The 20,436-nt window shown below is 43.8% G+C and overlaps 1 protein-coding gene across 7 annotated transcripts in view; it reads right to left on the bottom strand.

Moving 5' to 3' along the window:
- The window catches only part of sema5a (sema domain, seven thrombospondin repeats (type 1 and type 1-like), transmembrane domain (TM) and short cytoplasmic domain, (semaphorin) 5A), a 157,661-nt gene that overhangs the window by 107,971 nt on the left and 29,254 nt on the right, over positions 1-20,436 (bottom strand). Inside the window, exon 1 of one of the 7 annotated variants that reach the window (XM_058060787.1) lies at positions 1,816-2,603. The exons of the other annotated variants lie outside the window; for them this stretch is intronic. The gene's annotated coding sequence lies outside the window, so the exon portion shown is untranslated. Of the gene's footprint in view, positions 1-1,815; positions 2,604-20,436 lie in introns of those variants that run through there. 7 annotated transcript variants of the gene reach the window in all.

Here is a 20,436-nt window from a genome sequence, read left to right as displayed (position 1 = left end):
AGTGGGTTAAAGTGCATGTTCCTGTTTGCTCTCTTATCTGCTGAAGGACAACAATGTGCTGATTGCTGAACCCGTTAACAACATTTTAACGATACCATTTCCTGATTAAGGGCTGCACGGTGGTCGAGTGGTTGGCGCGTAGAGTAGAGTTTGCATGCACGGGTTTCCTCCGGTTTCCTCCCACATTCCAAAAACATGCTAGGTTAATTAGCCACTCCAAATTGTCCATAGGTATGAATGTGAGTGTGAATGGTTGTTTGTCTATATGTGCCCTTTGATTGGCTGGCCACTAGTCCAGGGTGCACCCCGCTTTTCACCTGAAGAGAGCCGGGATAGGCTCCAGCATCCCTCCACGTGACCCTCGTGAGGATCAGAAAACCAGGTTACCTTTACTGTTACATTATTAGAGCCCTAAAGACATGGAATAACACCCCTATAGTCACCAAATATACCAGACATGATACATAAATAAGTCATACTTGCATGTGTTGTGAATGTGTTCAGGTAAAGAGACAGGAAGTGACATCGGGGATTGAGAGTTGAGCTACGGACTTGATACAATAATTTGTTTTTATTCAGGATTTGGGGTTATTTAGGGTTATGCAATAAAAGCATGGTGCTTGTGTGTCTCACCACACATTACAGTCATATCACCGACACCTCATGACCGGTGTAGAATACTGCGTATTATCACGTCTTTGAATGCGTCGTCAGAATGCCTTATTTGTATTGTACTTCACAATATCATCACGTCTTTGAATGCGTCTTCTGAATGCCTTATTTGTATTGTACTTTACATTATTATTACGTCTTTGAATGCGTCTTCTGAATGCCTTATTTGTATTGTACTTCACATATAGCTTAATTTCGGCCCCAAAACTGTTGAAATGCGCGTAGTTGTCATAAATGTAAGACTGTACTCAACATCAAAACAGCATAACTTATTCATATGTTTTTGAGCGAAGTGGCGAGGGACGACCGTACGCCTTATAACATAAACATCGCTTTGCACAGTCACATAAACTGATCATATCTATTATTTATCTCTGCTGGCACAGACTGAAGCTAGGAAAATACTAGAAAATAGAAATAAAAATAGTTCAAGAGTCACGTTGCATGTCGAGTACAATATATTAGTACAGGTTGGCAGGTTGAAAGTACTACCGTGACAGTACCCCCACTCACTATTTGAGAAGCACACTTTTTCGTCTTTTTTGTCCATTTACATAATTTTCTATGCCGCTTATCCTCACTAGTGGTCGCGGATATGCTGGAGCCTATCCCAGCTGCATTGGGAGTGGTGTATTTGTCCAAAATAAACCTGACTATGTGTAGTAAATAGTCCAAAAAATCTTTTCCTGAGGAGGAGAAAGTTTGAGAAACTTTTTTTTCCCAAATGTGCGTGAGGATCCGTGTGGCGGCGGCGGCGGCGGTGTTTACGTGTGCATGCTTCCAGGCGTGTGAGGTCACGTGAAGTGCACTAAGGGTGCAAAGTCAACAAAGAAGTCTCGGCTTAGCCTTTGCGTGTGCGAGTGTGTGTGTGCGAGGCTCTGCATGGCCACGTCCACGTTAACACATTTACCACCCGACACCGCGCAGTCCACCCCGCCCCGCCCCTCCCCTTCCCCAAACCTAAGTCAATGGACTAGCTGCTTCTCTGCAGAAAGTGATTTCTCCCTTCCATGTACAGCAGCTGCCTTTTCTTTGTGGCGAGAAAAAAAAAAAAAAAGTAAAAGACTGCGAAGGAAACCTGGAGATAGTGACAGGTTGAGATGAAAGAGAAAAGGAACAGAGAGACGACATGCTGTCACTTACTTTTCCCCCCCCTGAGCGGATGACAGGTGCTTTACATTTCTCAGTCGGTAATGGGAAGCCATACATCCAGACCCGCTGTGACATTTACTCGGGACTTGTATTCCATCGCCCCAAGGTCAAGACGCCGCTTCACGCGCACCAAAGCACCAAAGCCAGAGTAAAGTTTGCATTCAAGGAGAAAATGAAATCAACACCGAAAAGTTTGAGAAGCCTTTCACTGAACCGAGTTGGCTCCTCGGAGACGACTGGAATTCTTTTCAATGTATTTTTGCTGCATTCCCGTAACACACGTCTTAACATTTGGCTAATGAGGTGAAAGAATATACAAAGAAGCGCTTTTCCGCTGAATGGACGTTGCAATAAAATAATGAAAACGCAAAAAAAAAAAAAAAAAAAAAAAATCCACTCTTGATGACTTTGCACATCCACTCCACACGGGACACAGAATCCTCTCCAGGAGGTTCATTCTTGTATCGCAACAATTGTGTCAATCAATCTTCCTAATGGCATCACATAAATGATTAAAAAGCAATGATGTGGACGGACGGTCCCGACCGCTCGTCACTTTGCTCCTGCGAGGAAGGAAATCAGGAACAATGGAGCAACAATAGCACAAGACTGCTTTGTTATTGTTAGGCTTAATGATGCAAGAATGTGGTGATGCAATAACCGCATTCAACAATTGGACGGCTTTGTTGGAAATGAGAAGCTATTAACTCAAAAATAATAATGCTTTCTTTTCAATGAAAGTTGGCCGATATTGGCGATGATAATGATATCAGTGCCCGAGTGATGGATTTACACTTTGAATTTTTCAGCTTAACTCTATCAAAAGTATCTGCATTTTGCCATTAAAATGTGTTTATGCAGGAAATTCATTCATTCATTTATGAATTATTCATTCATTAATGACAACTACGCACATTTGAACAGTTTTTGGCCAGAAATTAAGCTATATGTGAAGTACAATACAAATAAGGCATTCAGAAGACGCATTCAAAGACGTGATAATATGTAGTATTCTACACCGATCATGAGGTGTCGGTGTTGTAACTGTAATGTGTGGTGAGACACACAAGCACCATAATCCTATGACTTGTTTATGTCTCATATCTGGTATATTGGGTGACTATAGGGGTGCTATTCTATGTCTTGAGGGCTCTAATTATGTAAGAGTAGCGGTAACCGTGTTTTCTGTGCTCTAACTACAAAAATTTATTAATTCATTTTCTACTGCTTATCCTCACAAGGGTCGCGGGGGGGTGCTGGAGCCTATCCCAGCTATCTTCGGGCGAGAGGCGGGCCAGCCAATCACAGGGCACATATAGACAAACAACCATTCACACTCACATTCATACCTATGGACAATTTGGAGTCGCTAATTAACCTAGCATGTTTTTTTGTTGGAATGTGGGAGGAAACCGGAATACCCGGAGAAAACCGACGCATGCAAACTCCACACAGAGATTGCCCGAGTGTGGGATTGAACTCGTGTCTCCTAGCTGCGAGGTCTGCGTGCTAACCAACTACAAAAATATTCCAGGGATTCGGACTTTCGGGATTATTGCGCCTGTTGTGAGATCATTCAAAGCCGCAATAAAAGCCTGTTGTTATGGCTACCAAGTGCTTGTGCTGGTGCTTGTGTGTCTCACCCAACATTACAGTATATTTGTGTGTACGGTCTGCAAATGGCGGCATGTCCACCCGATCGGGAACGCCGTGGACAGACAGAAGCGATACAGACGTTAAGATTCCGTTCGGATGTTGGTCTGGTCTGTGGGTCTTGGGTGGTCTGGTTCTTCCAGCCATCATGCATCATCTTTACACTGATCCCTGCTGGATCCTATTAGGTCTTCAGCTCCCTGCAGGAGAACATCGGAAGCGCTTTTTTTTTTTTTTTTTTTTTAACACGGACTAAAGTGTAAATTCCTCTCCAGGGCAGTACAAGCCTCCAGCAACTTCCGAGCTACAAGAAGAACGCTGGTATTTACTCGGTGTTGTCCTACCCAATGCCCAGAGAGTCGGGAATAATAATATATATCAGCGGTTAGTTTGGACTAATATCCCAGGATGCTTCCTTTTTTTTTTTTTGTGATTTAAATGTTTGGCTAGTTTCTACTTAATTGCAAAGAGTGTTTCCATCTCCCTTTAGTGCACTTACTTTGAAAGAACGTGAAGGAGAACCCAAAGTGAAAACACAATGCATAACACCGTAATTCACACACTCCATCTTTGCATTTTCCAAAATGGAGGCATCACCGTAGCGATCCATTAAATCCTTCCTGATGCTGGACACATCATGAATGCCGGCTTTTGTCTCCGTCGAGCTGACTAACACGCAACACAAACACGTCTCAAGTGTCCAAACACACGCGGGCGAGTGTGAGGTCGGGGTCGCACCACGGTGTCGTTTGATGCCCCGCACCCGAGACGCGACACACACACACGAGTAAAAATCCACCCAGACTTTGTTTAAGGCCGCAACGCACAAAGACACAACTGATGAGCGCCGAGTTTGCATGCGTGTGTTCCTTTTTGGCGGCGTGTTTGTTGATGCTTGTTTATAAGGAGGGGGTGTGGTCACCACGTGGCGTTTATCGATGTTCATTCATTCATTTTCTACCGCTTTTCCTCACGAGGGTAGCGGGGGGTGCTGGAGCCTATCCCAGCTGTCTTCGGGCGTAAGGCGGGGTACACCCTGGACTGGTCGCCAACCAATCACAGGGCACATATAGACAAACAACCATTCACACTCACATTCATACCTATGGACAATTTGGAGTCGCTAATTAACCTAGCATGTTTTTGGAATGTGGGAGGAAACCGGAGTACCCGGAGAAAACCCACGCATGCACGGGGAGAACATGCAAACTCCACACAGAGATGCCCGAGGGTGGGATTGAACCCTGGTCTCCTAGCTGTGAGGTCTGCGCGCTAACCACTAGACCACCGTGCCGCCCGTTTATCGATGTTAGCGAGGTTAATATTTCTGATTGATGAATCGAACATGCGTTGTTTTGGGAATGTGGGAGGAAACCGGAGTACATGGAGAAAAGCCACGCACGGGAATAACATGCAAACTCCACACAGACATGCCCAAGCGGGGGAATCCAACCCAGTATCCTGACTGTGTGGCATACATGCTTACCACTCGGACACCGTGCGCCACATATAAAATAATATACTACAGCTAATATTTCATTCATTTTCTACCGGTTATCTTCACAAGGGTTACAGGGGGGTGCTGGAGCCTATCCCAGCTGTCTTGGGGGGGGGGGGCAAGAGGCGGGGTACACCCTGAACTGGTGGCCAGCCAACCACCATTTGGATTATTGTTGTTATTATTATTATTATAAGGATTATTGTCAAAACTGCAACAAAAGCCTGTTGTTCTGGCTATCAAGTCTGGTGCTTGTGTGTCTCATTACAGTAACATTATTGACACCTAGTGACCAGTGTATGCCTTATATATATATATATATTTGTGTTTTACTACTTCTGTTCATCTGTGCACAATTGCCGTTATTGGAGTTGACATGGCGTCGGTATCAATCACTCGTCCACCGCGCGGCACATATAAAATAATATACTACAGCTAATATTTCATTCATTCATTCATTCATTTTCTACCGCTTATCCTCACAAGGGTTACATGGGGGGGTGCTGGAGCCTATCCCAGCTGTCTTGGGGGGCACCATTTGATGGTGCATCTTCATGGCCACTGTATTACGTAATATGTGGATCCGTATCGATATTTCTGTTTACACGCAATACATATCCTCAGTTTTGATTGACACCGTCAGCGATCAAAGAGTAATTCCAATATTTGATTGTCATGTTCACCAGCAGCTCTTTTATCGGATCCCGGTGGATTGTGCGGTGGACTTCCAGTTAAATGTTGGCCGCACATCCGGGGCTTATCGTTCCTTTTGACGGTGACATTTTTCCAAGTCTGAACCACACTTGTTGTCGCGGCTTTAAATCAGAGGTCAAATTGAACTTCCTGCGGCGGCCATTGGCCCACATCGCGCTCGGAATGGCTATCTCGTGCCGCGTGAGAGCTTTTCACAGCTTTTTTTTTTCCTACCGTATATTGCTTGTTGTGAAATTCCTTGCCTTATCTGGAATGGTTAGACACACACACACATGCACATGCACACGCACACACACGTGCACGGTTCTACCGAGCCACCACTACATCAGCTGGCGAAAGCGAGCTGAGTAAATACAACAGCAGAATTTGTGAACCGCTTGAGAGTTGAGGGGTGGGGCCTCAGGGTGGGAAAATGCTGGCTGCAGTAAATGAGCAAGACAGTCAGTCGGCATTTTGCTGCGTTTGTGCTCCCATCGGTTTGTTGGAACGCCGCAATTCCAACCCAGATTGGAGGGGCCCCCGCGTGCATCAAACTGAAGACATTTGTGCTGTTTCATGTTTATTCAAACATGCTCACTGCAGCTTTAATGTGGAGTGAAATGGTGTGGGGGGGGGTGGGGGGGGGGGTGTCGGGGGGGGGGGGGGCGTCTAACCATGTGTGTGTGTGTGTGTGTTTGAGTGTTTCCAAAGCCATGCTGGGCACCGCAGATAAGGTGGAGAAACAAACATCCCATCTGATCCAAGTGCGCTCTTGGGGAGGCGTAAACATTTCCCAGAATTCCTCCGTCCTCTGATGGCGTGATATGAATCCACGGACTTTGACTCGGCGTGAGCGTTTTCTACCTTCAAGGACGCCGGGGGTTCATTATCGTTCCCAAGAAAACTTGGGAAAGAACTTTGGCATGGTCATGGGAGGGTCGGAGGATCGAACCATCACTGCTTAACTTTTTTTTGCTGATGAAAAATATCAATAATTGTCGATATTCGAGGAATACGACGTGATGACCAAAATGGAGGTCAGCTCAAAGTCATTTTATGTTACATGGCGACTTTCGCTTTTTTCCTTCAGACTTTTTTCCACCGTGGAATATAAACTTGCGTGCGAAGTAATAAGCGGTTGCTTTGTAGATGACAGTGCCCCGCCCGCCCCCCGCCAACCCCGCTTTTGTGTGTCCAGCCAAGCCGCCTCGCATGAGTCAGAGCGCGGCACAAACAATAGCGGCGTAACGACGCTATATCGGTCGCATTGGAAATGAATCGTTTCCTGACGTCTGTGGCGTTTTTTAATTGCAGGGACACAAACTTGGAATTCCCTCCGGAAAAATTGCATGCGAATGTGAAGGAAATGTCGCCGTCCGCAGCGGCGGATTCTTTGGTTTGTTTGCTGAAGACGATGACATCTTTTGGCAGGAACGTTGTCACTCAGTCATTCCTGGAGTTTATGGAAATGATGTGATGGACTCGTTCTCTTTGTAGTTTGATGGATCAGACAGTTTACGGGGGTGCTGGAGTCTATCCCAGCTGTCTTCAGGCGAGAGGCGTGGTACACCCTGGACTGGTCGCCAGCCAATCACAGGGCACATATAGACAAACAACCATTCACACTCACATTCATACCTATGGACAATCTGTCGCTAATTAACCTAGCATGTTTTTGGAATGTGGGAAAAAAACGGAGTAACCGGAGAAAACCCACGCATGCACGAATTAGAACATGCAAACTCCACACAGAGATGGCTGAGGGTGGGGAAAGACAAAATAAGAAGCCAAAAAGTTACCACTTCCACACAAAATAGGAGGAGAACTCATTAATTCGTTCATTTTCTACCGCTTTTCCTCACGAGGGTCGCTGGGGGTGCTGGAGCCTATCCCAGCTGCCTTCGGGCGAGAGGCGGGGTGCACCCTGGACTGGTGGCCAGCCAGCCAATCACAGGGCACATATAGACAAACAACCATTCACACTCACATTCATACCTATGGACAATTTGGAGTTGCTAATTAACCTAGCATGTTTTTGGAATGTGGGGGGAAACCGGAGTACCCGGAGAAAACCCACGCATGCACGGGGAGAAAACTCCACACAGAGATGGCCGAGGGTGGAATCGAACTCGGGTCTCCTAGCTGTGTGGCCTTCACGCTAACCACTCATCCGCCATGCAGCCTCATCTCCAATATATTGCTGCATAAAGACAACTTCAATCCTTGGTGCTGTGATGGGTGGGTTAGGGATTATTGTCAACAAAAGCCTGTTGTTCTGGCTATCAAGTCTGGTGCTTGTGTGTCTCATTACAGTAACATTACTGACACCTAGTGACCAGTGTAGTATACCTCTGAATGCCTTATATTTGTGTTTTACTACTTCTGTTCATCTCTCCACAATTGGCGTTATTAGAGTTGACATGGTGTCGGTATCAAACGCACCCTCCTCCACACACTCCCTCTCGCTTCGGCTGCTGACATGTTTGATAACACGGTGTCGTCTCGAGAAAAAAAAAAACAATCCTGCAGCCGAGTGAGACGATGGCTCCCACCCCGGACCCTCAGGATGGCGTCTGGGCCGCTTGTCGGTGCCAAGGGAGGGGCGTTCCCAGGGAGCCGGTTGTCACAACAAACCCGGAGGAGAAACCGCTGCTTCGTCACCGCTCTACCAACTCCAAGCGACGGAGAGACAAGGTGACGTCTCGCACTGCAAAGCAGGTGTCCTGCTATACTTATACTTATTATTTATACTTATATAGTATTTTTATGCTGCCGGTATACAGCATGACCAACTGTTTACTTCTTTCCAGTCTGCCAATGACTAAAAATGCTAATTAATCATAGGAGCTCATAATAATAGGAGCCTAAGAACCCCCCCCCTCCCCAATCACCGACTGTTGATTGAACCAGCAACCGTCAGGCTATGCCACCATGCACAGAATAATCCCAATGTTACTAAAAATGGTGGAACTATACGAATAAGGTGATTATGATTATAGCTAGATCGAGGATCGAACCAGCAACCATCAGGTTGTGAAAACAGCCACTTAAAAAAAAAAAAAAAAAAAAAACATTATTTACAACAGTAAATGCTCAAAAATAAAGCATATTAAATTCGTAATATTATATCATATTTATCGTACCGCATACCGAAAGTCATTCCGTAGCATTTTATATAATATGTATAATTGTATTCTCCTTCACTTTATATATTATTTTTTTTACTATTGTACTTTGTAACAGACAGACAGGCCATTCCTGATTTAGTAACACACATGACCAATAAAAATTATTATGAAATTAATTATTAATTAATTTATTATTATTAAAAAAATAAATAAATAAATAAAAAGAAAACAGCCACTTTACCCCCTGAGCTATATCACCATGAAAAGTTTGCAAATTGAAAAATATTTTGCACTAAAAGGAGGTGCCAAATATATATCGGGCATTAATTTTTTTATGGAAACATTTTGGTGGGATGTGGGCGGAGTTGGCGGACAAAAAAAATTAGAAAAAGTGGAGGAATAAAAGGATGAAAAACTAAAATATTCTCATAAATTGGGACGCCGTAAAGCATTAATAATATCACGATTCCACATCACAACTGTGGGCGCAATCATCCCGTGGATTAGTTAAACAATCCTGAAATTACACGTCACTCCTGAAGGGGGAGTCCTAGAACAACCCCCAATTATTTAGCATCTCTGGGCTACTCACCTGCAAACAAAGCTACAAAATAACACGGCGCTGCGGCGATAAGGGACATAAAGCCCACTTCCTGTGGATGGTGACATTTTTAAAGCTTTAATTACATGCTTGGCTAACGTGTAAGCCGACGTCGGGGCGGCTGCGGAATTACACTATCACTGTCTCCAGCTGCGAGCGGACGCACGCCCTGGACTGATTCGCTAGTCACGCATGCCCACCTGCATGCAAGCATCGGAAAGGAAATATAGGACGCCAGCCACTTCCTGGGGAGATGCTGAAATGCTACGTTGACGCCAAGTGGACTCATACCGCATACTAACATCCTAATCCCGTGTAATCCCATTCTTAAATCAATTGTTTCTAGTTATGCAGCTCATTTTATTCATGTGTTCCAAGATGGCCGACTACGCAGAAGAACCTCGACATACCTGGTGAATACATATTTTTGGCATGTTATTAGAGAAATGTTGATATTGGATCGGGCGGCACGGCGGATGAGTGGTTAGCACGCAGACCTCACAGCTAGGAGACCAGAGTTCGATTCCACCCTCAACCATCTCTGTGTGGAGTTTGCATGTTCTCCCCGTGCATGCGTGGGTTTTCTCCGGGTACTCCGGTTTCCTCCCACATTCCAAAAACATGCTAGGTTAATTAGCGACTCCAAATTGTCCAAAGGTATGAATGTGAGTGTGAATGGTTGTTTGTCTATATGTGCCCTGTGATTGGCTGGCTGGCCACCAGTCCAGGGTGTACCCCAACCTCTCGCCTGAAGACAGCTGGGATAGGCTCCAGCACCCCCTGCGACCCTCGTGAGGATAAGCTGTAGAAAATTAATGAATTAATGGTACCTTTTTGGGTGTTAAGTTGGTGTGTGATGAGGTAAATGTTGTTTGTACGATGACACCATGAGTCAGACGTGCAAGCCTCACGGCTAGGAGACCCGAGTTCAATTCCACCCTCTGCCATGTCTGTGTGGAGTTTGCATGTTCTCCATGCTAGGTTAATTAGCGACTCCAAATTGTCCATAGGTATGAATGTGAGTGTGAATGGTTGTTTGTCTATATGTGCCCTGTGATTGGCTGGCCACCAGTCCAGGGTGTACCCTGTCTCTCGCCCAAAGACAGCTACTGGGATAGGCTCCAGCAGGAAAATGAATTGTGCACAATTGTGCATCCCGCTTTGTGGGAACACTTTTGGGAAGGATCCTTTATGTTCCAGACATGGATAATAACTTAGAGGAGTCAGTGTACAGCTTGGAAAACCAGTCCGCCTCACTTCCGGTGTGACATATTCCATATTGCCACATGTGGAATAGGATTTACTCCATTTGTGTGCATGGTGTGTTGCACAAACACAAGGCAATCAAACTGGTGATTCTGACAAAAATGCTCAGACATAATGAATGTTTATGTCTCGAGTCTCGAGTAGCTGAGGTGGATATCAACGGCCAATCACACCCTGAAGTGGACACTGATTGGCTGTCATTGTGTGATTAAAAACACTTGAGCGTTAAAAAACATTGACTTGCTCGTACGCTAACTTTTTGCGACATTCCGTAGAAATGAATGAATGAATGATATAAAAAAAAAAACGCACGGCCCGCCACTGCTAAAGTAGGCTGGTACTCCAAGACGTTTTACGAATCTGACCGCTTTCCCCATCAACATCAAAACTGGGACACGCAAAACATTCTCCGCCTTATTGTTTATTTTCTGCCTTCCTCTGTCAAACACCTCATTGGTCCAAGCTTAAGGGAGCCACGAAAGGAAGCACCGGCGCTCCACAATCAATCTTCCCACATGCTGCTTGCAATCAGCACATCCGAGATAACAAGCTCAAACCGAGTGCCAACACCGACAGCTCGGTAATTAAACGGCTGAAGAAACAACAAGCAGCACCTTTTTTTTGGCAGAAACATGGAGCATATATCAAAAACATAAAGAAGATAAAGAGCGAGCCATAAGCAAGACGTGGAAGGGAGTACATTATCTGAAGAAAGGTGGCGGAAGAGGGGGGGTAGTAAATTAGGTCTCGGCTCCAGTGGAACCAATTAATTAGTTGAGCGTGTTTTCACGTGTGTGTTACGTTGTAAAGCGTCCCATTAACAACACAGACAAGCACAGTCTCGCCGAGTCGGCGCCTTAATGAGAGAGTCATCTTCTGGAGAAGTCCGACTAGCTCCCGTTCTCGCTCTATCCCGAGGGAAAAACTGGGACAAGAGAGGAGCGGAGTTGGGAGACGGAGCCTGCAGGCGTCGGCTGTGATCCCGATCGCCGCTCGCCTCTCCACGCAACAACCCGAGTCCGGTTTGACAGCAGCCGAAATATGGATCAGCTATTTTTATGTGTGTGGATTCCAACGCGTCATTATAACAAATAATCCCTGCTATCCCAAAAAAGACATCCAAGTTTCTCCTGCCTAGCTTGCGCTAACGCAAGCCTTACATCACCAAGAACGCCGCCAAACGCCGCGTGGAGCGGAGCAGAGCATGCGGCCGTTGGCGAAGGAATAGCGGGAATGTCTTCTGAGGACGGACTAATCTCCGTGCGGGAGTCTAATGACCGGCTGCGTTTTGCCAAATGTAAAGTTTGGTGCAGGAAGGCCTTGAAGACGTTGGCCACTGGAACTGGAATGGATGCTTCATCCGACCCAACAATTGTGTATCCAGCTTTGTGGGAACACTTTTGGGAAGGCTACTTTCTGTTCCAGACATGACTGACTCAGAGGAGTCAGTGTACAGCTTGGAAAAGCAGTCGGCCTCACTTCCGGTGTGACATATTCCATATTGCCACATATGGAATGTGATTTACTCCTTTTGTGCGAGTGTGCATGGTGTGTTGCACAAACACATTGGGAAGGCTACTTTCTGTTCCAGACATGACTGACTCAGAGGATTCAGTGTACAGCTTGGAAAAGAAGTCAGCCTCACTTCCGGTGTGACATATTCCATATTGCCACATATGGAATATGATTTACTCCATTTGTGTGAGTGTGCATGGTGTGTTGCACAAACACATTGGGAAGGCTACTTTCTGTTCCAGACATGACTGACTCAGAGGAGTCAGTGCACAGCTTGGAAAAGCAGTCCGCCTCACTTCCGGTGTGACATATTCCATATTGCCACATATGGAATATGATTTACTCCATTTGCGTGAGTGTGCATGGTGTGTTGCACAAACACATTGGGAAGGCTACTTTCTGTTTCAGACATGACTGACTCAGAGGAGTCAGTGCACAGCTTGGAAAAGCAGTCCGCCTCACTTCCGGTGTGACATATTCCATATTGCCACATATGGAATATGATTTACTCCTTTTGTGCGAGTGTGCATGGTGTGTTGCACAAACACATTGGGAAGGCTACTTTCTGTTCCAGACATGACTGACTCAGAGGAGTCAGTGTACAGCTTGGAAAAGCAGTCGGCCTCACTTCCGGTGTGACATATTCCATATTGCCACATATGGAATAAGATTTACTCCGTTTGTGTGAGTGTGCATGGTGTGTTGCACAAACACATAGTTGAAAACAAGGCAATCAAACTGGTGATTCTGATCAAAATGCTGAGACATAATGAATGTTTATGGCCGAGGATGGGATTGAACCCGGGTCTCCTAGCTGTGAGGCCTGCGTGCTAACCACTTCACCGACGTGCAGCCTATATTTCCATGTTAATATAATTAATATTTTCAAAGCATAGACACACACTCTTACTATTCATACACCACATTGCACAACTGTTGGCTAGCAAGCTAGAGAACTAACAAGTTCGCCTGAAATGTATTTCTTCTAAACTTTAGAAGCCAGCATCTTACCACTTCCACATGGAGTGAGAGGATAACTCAAATTTGTGTAAAGGTGTGTTATTACTGCCACCTTGTAGCCAGAATGCTACATATCATTTCATTCATCCATTCATTTTCGACCGCTTATCCTCACAAGGCTTGCAGGGGGTGCTGGAGCCTATCCCAGCTGTCTTCGGGCGAGAGGCGGGGTACGCCCTGGACTGGTGGCCAGCCAGCCAATCACAGGGCACATATAGACAAACAACCATTCACACTCACATTCATACCTATGGACAATTTGGAGTCATATTTCATCATCTTTTAGCATCTTTCGTCACATTTCAGCATCTTACCACTTCCACATGAAGTGGGAGGATAACTCAAATTCCAGGTAACATGACATCATTACTGCCACCTTGTGGCCAGAATGCTACTACATATCATTTGTTTTGCCAAATAATAGAACATAGTCTACCAGCAAACAGCCGTCATGTATTCATTAATTTCGAAAAAATGTGATATATCGAAAAGAGCGATAACCGAACCGCGATTTTGCAAGGAACGACCCGTGCTCATGCAGCTCCCGACCCGTGACATTTCCACAGTCATGCTTTCCTGCGTGCTGAGTCATTTTCAGAGGAGAGTGAATTCACACTAAGCTGTTGACTGCCTCGTCTAAAGTATATCTAGGTTTGATTCCTGCGGCATTGTCACCGGAGGAGATATACTGTAAAAAATAGGCCGTCTGCTCTTCCCATCTCCGCACAAGTCTAAGCCAGTCTGAGATAGAAAGTATGCTGCATCCTTAGCTGATTACACGCTACAATAGCAGTAAATTATCATCCCGCCATGCTGACAAACACCCTCCACGGGAATATGCTTTCATGCACTTCTGCTCCAACGCCACTTTCTTTCAGGTTCTCGCCATTATTAAAAAAAAAGGTGTCCTGAATGAACATGTTTCTTCTAACTTTATTCATTCCGCTGGAGAATAAAGCCAGCGTCTTATCTTGAAGTGTACAGTATGGCGTCTCGTTGAAATGGCCAAGATAATAAGCTCATTTGCATCCATGCGAAAAAGGAAGGGAGTGAATCGACGCTGCGTCTTTGTAATTCAAAACCCATTAAAATGAACTTTTAACATCAGGACGCAGTGATTAGGAATCTTCTGGGAGGCCTTAATTGCGTTTGCTTCTGTGCGATGCAGACCAGGCGTTTTTTTTTTTTTTTTTTTAGACGAAGTTACACAGCTGAGCTGGAACAATCTCGGAATGTGGGAAGTAACAGCAGAGTAGGAAGAAGAAACTATAGCAAAGTATTCATACTGAAAATGGATACAGATAATATATTGGTGTTTTATTGTCATTATTGACACTTTGTTCCTTGTGTATTATCTATTTTTATTTCTTTTTATCTACTGTAAAGTGTCTTTGAGTACTCTGAAAAGCGCTATACAAATAAAATGTATTATTATTTATTATTATTGTGTACCAGACTATATATTTTACACGTAACAGTCCACCTGGTATTATTGTATCTGTAAAATTGAATTGTCATGCAATCTGCTATTATTATTTATTATTTTATATTAATATTTAAATATTTTAAAAATAATAAAATATTATAATAATTACAATAAAATTAAAATAATAATTATTATATTATTATTATGTAAAATATGCAAATATAACAATAATATTATATATAATTAACATAATAATTAGCATTAATATAATAATTATAATAATTATAATAGTTCTAATAATAATTATAATAATCTAATAATCTAATAATAATAATTATTATTATTATTATGTGCTTGTGTCCCTTTTTTCAGGAGCACTTTGTAAACAACAGACCATGTCAAAAAACGAAATTGATACAACCATCAAAAGGTTGGCTCAGGCCATGATGCCAGGTTGTATGTTGAGTTTAAATGAAATACTTTGGAAAGATTGGGCGGGCCGTATTCAAACACTTGGCGGGCTGGATGTGGCCCCCGGGCCGTAGTTTGCCCACCCCTGTGCTAGATGCTAGTTATTATGTCCTTCACCATACATGGCCAATGCTAATCATCAAACCAGGAAGTGAATTACATGCAAAAATTGGCATAAAATATGCGAAAATTGTAGTAAAAGTCAGTTTGAGGTATTTATGGAGGTACAATCGGAGTGAGTCCTATCAAAGCAGCATGATTGACATTCAAGGCCCCGGACAAGGAGGGAAAACCGGATCTGAGGGTGTCGTCGCCGCTGATCCGACGGCGTACCACGCTGCACTTTTACTAATCACATCTCACTTTAATGTTTCCGTGCTGTCACCTTGTTTGATGGACGACACGACGCCCTCCGTCAGGAAGCGTGAGGCGGAGGGTGTGTGTGTGTGTGTGTGTGAAGCGCGCACTTAATCCACTCGACCAACGCGCCCTCAATCAACGACACGCCACACCGGGTGGACACGGGAGCGTGCTGAATGTAAAGCAGGCGAATGTTTGATTGGAAAGGGTCCACACGGGCCCCCGTAAACACACGCATGGGTCAATTTGATCAGTCGTCGATATGAAATAGATATAAGCGGCGTCTGCTGGCTGTTTGTTACTTAGCAACAACAACATTAGAAAACCCTGTAACCCCAGAAGAAAGGTAAAAGTGCATCTGAGGTTCGATTTCTTGTTGTCTTTATCGTAGCACAGAGGAACTTTTGATGCGGAATGCCCCAAAATTCAAACAATTTGGACTTTGAGCTCTAACGTATGAAAAAGTGTGCTTCATAAGTCATACAGATGTCAAGAAATGTCGTGAAAAATCAGCTTAGTAAGCATTTCAAGGATTGAAGAGCTCAAAGAGAAAGTGTGATGATAACCATAGAACCGGAAATTGAGGTTTGAAGCTGTTCACTGCAATGCAAGCAATAGAATTAAGTATCAGTTCCGCCCACACACTAACTAATTAATTGATTAACTTTCTCTTCATGAATTAAGAGAAAGTGTGATGATAACCATAGAACAGGAAATTGAGGTTGAGGCTGTTCACTACAATGCAAGCAATAGAATTAATTTTCAGTTCCACACACACACTAACTAACTAATTAATTAATTAACTTTCTCTTGATTAGTTAAGAGAAAGTGTGATGATAACCATAGAACAGGAAATTGAGGTTGAGGCTGTTCACTACAATGCAAGCAATAGAATTAATTTTCAGTTCCACACACACACTAACTAATTAATTGATTAACTTTCTCTTGATTAGTTAAGAGAAAGTGTGATGATAACCATAGAACGGGAAATTGAGGTTGAGGCTGTTCACTACAATGCAAGCAATATAATTAATTATCAGTTCCACACACACACACTAACTAATTGATTAATTAACTTTCTCTTAATTAGTTAAGAGAAAGTGTGATGATAACCATAGACCCGGAAATTGAGGCTGAGGCTGGTTCAAGCTGATTTAGGCTGTTCAGTACAATGCACGCAATAGAATTAGACATCAGTTACACACACACACACACACACACACACTAACCAATTAATTAATTAACTTTGTCTTAATTAATAAAGAGAAAGTGCAGTGATAACCATAGACCCGGAAATTGAGGCTGAGGCTGGTTGAGGCTGATTTAGGCTGTTCAGTACAATGCACGCAATAGAATTAAATATCAGTTCCGCCCACACACTAACTAATTAATTAATTAACTTTCTCTTAATTAATCAAGAGAAAGTGCAATGATAACCATAGAACCGGAAATTGAGGTTGAGGCTTATTGAGGCTGTTCAGTACAATGCAAGCAATAGAATTAAATATCAGTTCCACACACATTAACTAATTAATTAATTAATTAATTAACCCGATGCCCAATGAGTCAAACCTCGGCCTTAGGTTTTCATACAATATTGCGAGTAACAAACTAGGCCATTTGCAGCGGAATCGATTGCCCCCGAAAATAGCACCCTCGCCCTCTGTGCATTTATTATTGACACAACTGCTAAATAACCCGCCATGGGGCCAAAAGAAAGTTGCGAGTGCCTGCAATATGATAAAGAAGGTGATAAACGCTATTGAATTCTATCTTCTAGCTCCTTCCATCCATCATTTATAATGGGCTCATATTGTTTTCTGCTTTTAAAGCTACTATTTCTCTATATAATATGTATTTTGGTGTGTTTTAAACTTAACAGGAATAAGTGGTGATGCGTGCAACTGCAAAGCCAATGCATTTCCCTCCTTTCATTAGTATTTAATTATAATAATAAGTATTAATGATGATTACTTGTTTATATTTCAGAGGCAATGTCACCTTCCGAAAGCACCCGTGTGGCAAAGTTAAAATTAACAACTAAATCATTTAGAGGCTACTCGTGTTTGACACACACTAACACGCAAAATATTAATATTAGGTGTCTTTCAGCTCATCATGTCACATGATCAACGTCATTTGAGGACGTTTATTGTCAGACAAGTCATTCCAAGTCACATGACGATACGACAGAACACAACGCAAAAAAGGCATGACTCCAGGAAATAGCGGCCAGGAGCTCAATCTCACAAATCCGATGATGACTAATAGGTAGGCTGAGGGAACGCGGCCAAAAAAAAAAAAAAGTTATATGTTGCCACTCGTCACAGATGCAGCATGTAATCAACATTCCTGGTGGGAGTGAAATTCCTGATAAGGAATGATCAAACTGTCACCTTTACCGGGAGCGCTGTGCTCTATAATTGTGTGAAGAATGCATGTGTCAGCAGCACCACAAGGAGGGGGGGGCACGAGTGTCAGTGTGGTGTGGGGTGGGGTGGGGTGAGGCGGGGTGGGGGGGGGCTGTTCCACTTAAATAAAAAAATATATATTAAAAAAAATATATATTAACTGAAAGCAAAAATCAGTTGACACTGAATGTTGAAATAACACTATAATGTGTTGAAATCTATTCACTGACTGGAGGATCGAACCAGCAACCACTCTAGAATCTGACTATCCACAAATGGGGGGTGAGTCGCTAGATGTCAGCTATTAAATTAAACTCTGATTAGCTATTTTTGTTATTATTATATTTGTCCAAACCAGGCATCAGAATGCACCAATAAACTAAAAAACTAATCTTTTTTTGAGGACTGAACCAGCACCACCACCTGAGCCATGTCACCCTGTGGAATAAGCGCAATATAAGACGACAATTTTCACCAAAAGGATGTTTTCGGCATACTAAAAACAGCAGGATTTGAATTATTGGAAAGTTTAACTGATTAAAACAAGTTGAATGACTACAGCAGCACGGAGGATCGAACCAGCAACCACCTGAGACATGTCACCCTGTAAAATAAGTGAAATATATGACAACGATTTTCACCAAAAGCGTGTTTTAGGCATACTAAAAACAGCAGGATTTGAATTATTGGAAAGTTCAACTGAATAAAACAAGTTGAATGAGTACAGCAGCATGGAGGATCGAACCAGCAACCATCTGAGCCATGTCACCCTGTAAAATAAGTGAAATATAAGACAACGATTTTCACCAAAAGGGTGTTTTAGACATACTAAAAACAGCAGGGTTTGAATTATTGGAAAGTTTAACTGAATAAAACAAGTTGAATGAGTACAGCAGCACGGAGGATCGAACCAGCAACCATCAACTCAGGTAGGGTAGTAAATTTTTTGGGAACATTTTTGAGATCTGGCCCTATATCGACCCTCTCATACAAGATCCCACATAGAAAACAATCCGGAATCAAACACGCAACAGCATCTGTGCGACAACAGCAGCCCAGCACGGGTGACAGTCTAAGGCAGGTCTAATTTAAGCTCGGGTCTAAATATGCAGTGAACCACCGAGCTGCTTCATGACGCCTTCAACATCAAAGCCGGATGGCATCACTTTTAGCCGCCATGCATTCATTCGCGGTCTATGTTTAGGTTCCGCCTCCGACCGCCGCCAACATTCTAAATAAAGACCACCGAAGTTTCCTCCCCACACAATGCATATTCATGCTGCGTGCACACACACACACACACACACACACACGAGCACACTGGACTTTGGCCAAGTGGATAAAATATTCCAAGAAATTAGGCAGGTATTGATTTTGGTTGCGCCCCCCCCCCCTCCCTGGGGTCATTATCCTGCTGGGGTGTATCTACTGTGAGGTCTCTTCTCCTGCTGTCACGTTCGCCCTGAGGTCCATCTGGGCTCAATTGGAGGCCCAAACCAGATGTTTCTTTACACACGTGTGTTTTTGTCTGCGTGGCTATGCAGACCATGTGTGTGTGTGTCTGTGTGTGTGTGTGTGTGTGTGTACAGCTGTCTACCTGACCCAAATGTACTCGTTACAGATAAAATGTGAACAAACTTGTCGGGTTTAAACAAGTGGCCCTGTGACAGCCTGTGGTCCTACGTGTTAAGATGCGGGTACCAATTTCATAATAATAATAATAATAAATTTAATTTATAACGCACTTTACATCAAATGAATGATCTCAAAGTGCAACAGTTACAATAAAAAATAAAAATAACATTTTTAGGGCGGCACGGTGGTCGAGTGGTTAGCGCGCAGACCTCACAGCCAAAAGACCAGCGTTCAATTCCACCCTCGGCCATCTCTGTGTGGAGTTTGCATGTTCTCCCCGGGTTTTCTCCGGTTACTCCGGTTTCCTCCCACATTCCAAAAAAAACATGCTAGGTTAATTAGCGACTCCAAATTGTCCATAGGTATGAATGTGAGTGTGAATGGTTGTTTGTCTATATGTGCCCTGTGATTGGCTGGCCACCAGTCCAGGGTGTACCCCGCCTCTCTCGCCCGAAGACAGCTGGGATAGGCTCCAGCACGCCCCCGCGACCCTCGTGAGGAAAAGCGGTCGAAAATGAACGAATGAATGAGTTCTCCTATTTTGTGTGGAAGTGGTAACTTTTTGGCTTCTTATTTTGTCTTTCCCCACCCTCGGCCATCTCTGTGTGGAGTTTGCATGTTCTCCCCGTGCATGCGTGGGTTTTCTCCGGGTACTCCGGTTTCCTCCCACATTCCAAAAAAACATGCTAGGTTAATTAGCGACTCCAAATTGTCCATAGGTATGAATGTGAGTGTGAATGGTTGTTTGTCTATATGTGCCCTGTGATTGGCTGGCCACCAGTCCAGGGTGTACCCCGCATTCGCTCTCGCCCGAAGACTGCTGGGATAGGCTCCAGCACCCTCGTGAGGAAAAAGCGGTAGAAAATGAATGAATGAATGAATAACATTTTTAAAAAATGGCCTCCAGACTCTGACACGGGTGGAAAAAAAGGCGA

This window comes from Doryrhamphus excisus, chromosome 21 (assembly GCF_030265055.1).
Source record: "Doryrhamphus excisus isolate RoL2022-K1 chromosome 21, RoL_Dexc_1.0, whole genome shotgun sequence".
Classification (NCBI taxonomy): domain Eukaryota; kingdom Metazoa; phylum Chordata; class Actinopteri; order Syngnathiformes; family Syngnathidae; genus Doryrhamphus; species Doryrhamphus excisus.
The sequence above is the reverse complement of the archived record's forward strand: the minus strand, read 5'-3'. Positions and strand labels throughout refer to the sequence as shown.